The sequence below is a fragment of the Dipteris shenzhenensis genome, chromosome 14 (assembly GCF_047967505.1).
Source record: "Dipteris shenzhenensis isolate YYH24624 ecotype China chromosome 14, Dip_SZ_1.0, whole genome shotgun sequence".
Classification (NCBI taxonomy): Eukaryota; Viridiplantae; Streptophyta; class Polypodiopsida; order Gleicheniales; family Dipteridaceae; genus Dipteris; species Dipteris shenzhenensis.
Genome location: NC_141609.1, coordinates 53,226,292 through 53,230,160, shown reverse-complemented (window position 1 = coordinate 53,230,160; position 3,869 = coordinate 53,226,292). Strand labels below are relative to the sequence as shown.

At 46.5% G+C, this 3,869-nt stretch overlaps 1 pseudogene; it reads left to right on the top strand.

Annotated features, from left to right (window-relative positions):
• Positions 1–1,894, top strand: LOC147894817 (aldehyde oxidase GLOX pseudogene; annotated as a pseudogene).
• The last annotated feature ends 1,975 nt before the right edge of the window (positions 1,895–3,869 follow it).

The window sequence follows — 3,869 nt, the reverse complement described above, 5'->3', positions numbered from 1 at the left end:
GCTACCTCATCAGCAGCTGCGCTGAGCCTCCATCCACTGGCACGCATCGTTCCGCTTCCTTTTTCTTCACCATAACAATGTCCGATTACCCAGTTCTTATCTTCCTCCTGCTCGTCCTTGCTTGTTTGCTCGTTACCACCCATGCCCAATCAGGAGGGACCTGGGACGTGCTCCTGCAGAACGCCGGCATTGCATCCATGCATACTGCCGTCACTCACTATGGCAACGTCGTCATGCTTGATCGAACAGATATCGGCCCGTCGCAGATCAATCTCCCGAACGGAACTTGTCGAGATGATCCCAACGATCTCACCCTCACCCATGACTGCACTGCGCACTCGGTGCTCTTCACCCCTGGGCCAAACACGGTTCGCCCCCTGTTCATCTATACGGATACCTGGTGCTCTTCCGGCCAGTTCTTCCCGGACGGGACGCTTGTCCAAACAGGCGGAGACAACGACGGCAACACTAAGATCAGGAGGTTCACCCCGTGCCCCAGCGACGGAACTTGCGACTGGGTCGAATCTAGCAGCGAGAGCCTGCAAGACGGACGATGGTATGCGACGAACCAACTTCTACCGGATAACAGACAGATCGTGGTCGGGGGTCGTAGTGTATTTACATACGAGTTCATCCCTGCCAATGGGGCTTCAAAGACTACTCTCCCGTTCCTGCAGCAGACGAACAATGGGACAGAGAGCGACAACCTATACCCTTACGTGCATCTTCTACCCGACGGAAATCTGTACATCTTCGCGGACAAGGACTCCATTATATACGACTATCGCACAAGCACGGTGGTGCAGACTTTCCCTACTATCCCTGGCGAGCCTCGCAACTATCCCAGCGCTGGGTCTTCGATTATGCTGCCTCTCACTGCGGATGACAATTACACGATTGTGGAGGTGTTGGTCTGTGGAGGTGCTCAACGGTATTGCTTTCTATATCCCGATCCTCAGCCGCCTGCCTCCCAGACCTGCGGACGTATCACCGTCACGTCCCCCAGCCCTAATTGGCAAATGGAGACCATGCCCTATCGGAGAACAATGGGAGATATGCTTTTCCTTCCTTCAGGGGATGTCCTCATTGTCAATGGAGCTCAAAACGGGTGCCAAGGATATGGATATGCCAGCAACGCCGCTCTAACTCCCGTTCTCTATCAACCGGAGGCCGCCTCTGGAAATCGGTTCGTCTCTTTAACTCCCACCACCATCGCACGCGTTTATCACTCCACTGCAAATCTTCTCCCAGATGGACGAGTCGTCATCGCTGGGAGCAACACCCATATCTTCTACAATTTCACCGGCGAATTTCCGACAGAATTGAGAGTCGAGGCGTTCTCCCCGGATTATCTGGATGCAATTAACGATAACAACCGCCCCAGCGTTATCCAGTCGCCTAGTGTCGTCAGGTACGGCGAGCAATTCAGCCTGACGGTATCTGTAAACTCAGAACCTGTGCAACCGTTCGCTGTAAACCTACTCAGCGCTCCATTCACAACGCATTCCTTCTCGCAAGGCTTGCGTATGCTCCGGCTATCAGTGGGCGACCAGACGAGGTCAACAGGCAGCTCCTATCTAATCAACGCAACAGGACCTCCTTCAACGACCCTAGCGCCGCCGGCCTACTACATGTTGTTCGTTGTGAACCAAGGAATCCCCAGCACGGCTGTATGGGTTCAAGTCAATTCTTAAGTCCCTGAAATTAATGGTTATGGTAGAAACTGAATACAACTCAAGATCTAGTATGGAATACTATGGTTAGAAAGCCGTGTGCATAGGAAAAAGAGCCTTACTGATGGTTTCTATAAGAGCATCTATGAGCTTCTTTTAGAGGAAAATGGAGACTATTGTCGGAGCCATTTGGCATCTCCTAAGTTCACGTCGGCCATAAACACCACCACACAAGCATAACACACATTTTAATAACTTTGGACTATGTCACGATTTTTAGAGAGAAACCATGGTAGTCTCGTGAATGGAAAACATAACCCCAAATTATCCCAAAATTTAACCCCAAAACATACGAGTAAATGAGTGTCTAGTACTTGGATAATTTAAAGAAGACAAAAACATATGAAATTCTTACAATGCCCTTGGGTAATTTGTAAAACACATAATTTACATAATTCAACTTCACTTCATGTCATGAAATTACTATAGTGTACTTTGTCAAAGGACATAAGAAGCTCTCTAATAGCTTCAAGAAAAAACTAAACCACATTTCATGCAAACTTTTCTATCTAAGAATTTAGCTTCGTTTTGTGACGTGATTTTTGCAAGGTACTTCATCAAAAGACAAGGATGTAACACTACAAGGCACAGGCCTTTTTCTAACGAAAATACTGACCTTTTTTACACCAAAAAGTTTTTTTTTGACAAACACAAAAGTCGGTATTTACATCGCTATTAGTATTTAAAAAGAACGGTCGCTATATTAGTGTCGCTATATAGCGGCACTGATAAACGTCGCTATATAGCGACACTGGTAAATGTCACTATATAGCGACGATTAAAAGAAGCTTAAAAAAAACATTAGTGGGGCTAAATAGGGCCACAGCAAGCCCTGTTTTGTCCCACTAATGTTTTTTTTAAAGTAATTACAAAAGAATGTTTTTTGTTACAAAATTTTCCTTATGAAAAGAGTGATACAAAATCGCTCAAACCAGCCAAGCGACAGAAGCATATACATATCGAAGATATACAACATTGTTTGTTACAAAATTACCGTTTCGAAAAGGGTGATACAAAATCGCTCAAACGAGCCAACATATAAAAGCATATACATGGCCCCTGGCCCTCATGAGCTGCGCCTGATCCCTGGCCCTCGTCGAAGCTATGTAAGCCTAATCCCTCATCATCACTGCTCACCTCTGCTGATGGGACGTTTGAGCTTTGATTCTAAGAGTGAAACCATATTAATTGGAAATTAGATTGGAACTTAAAGAATAAAACAATTTAAAAAGTGAGATTACAAGTAGGAGTAGACTTATACCGTGCGAGTAGCCACCTCAGCCCAATCGATTGTTGCTCCCAATGCTTCCTGCTCAATAAACCATGGCTTTGTTTCTATGCGAAACGCACGTCTCGTCTCTGTGTTTGTAGGAAGGCGACCCATCGCAGCTTACTGTGGGCCCAATTTACGAGAGTGAGATAAAGTGCATGCAATATATAGTAAAATAAAATAGAACAATAAATTAAATGAGAAGAAGTAGACTTACCACGGTTGCCTCGAACACTAACCGTCCTACGGAGTCCGACCGTCTCCTCGCAGGGATGGTCCCTCTGCTGCTTCTTGAAAAACTTCCATTCAGCTTTGTCTGTCCAGCTGGGTTTAGCCTTCCCCTTTGCGATGGAAGTACGCAAGGTCAACCTACTATGCTTCAAGAGGACCCCAATGTGCTCATGTAATCTGAATTGAACTCTCAATTTGGAGGGTTAGGATATTGTATTTTCAATTCATCGATGACTGCCTGCTTCTTTTTCTCATCTTGGTACCGCTAGTCAGTAGCTATGCTGCTCCTGAAGTGGTGGCTCATCAACCGTCTCATGGTGGCCATCAATGCTAAGCCCTTTTTATTTTCTATTATGTCTTCAGTAACCATGATTTCATAGGACAGGTCCTCGACCGAGTCAGAAGGACTCATGGTAGTGGCAGAGTCAGAGCGAGTGGTGTTACTGTGAGTGCTTACGGAGTGGAGTAGCAGTGGGAGTAGGAGAGGGCAAGGGACCAAGTGGAGACCTGTAGGGATGTGAGTATGCTGACTCGTCTACATCTCCCGAGTCAGCACAACATAAGTGACCCTTCCTACTCTTCCTTCCCTTACGATGGGCATGCCCAGGTGATGACCCCTCAGTCGAAGGGGCTAG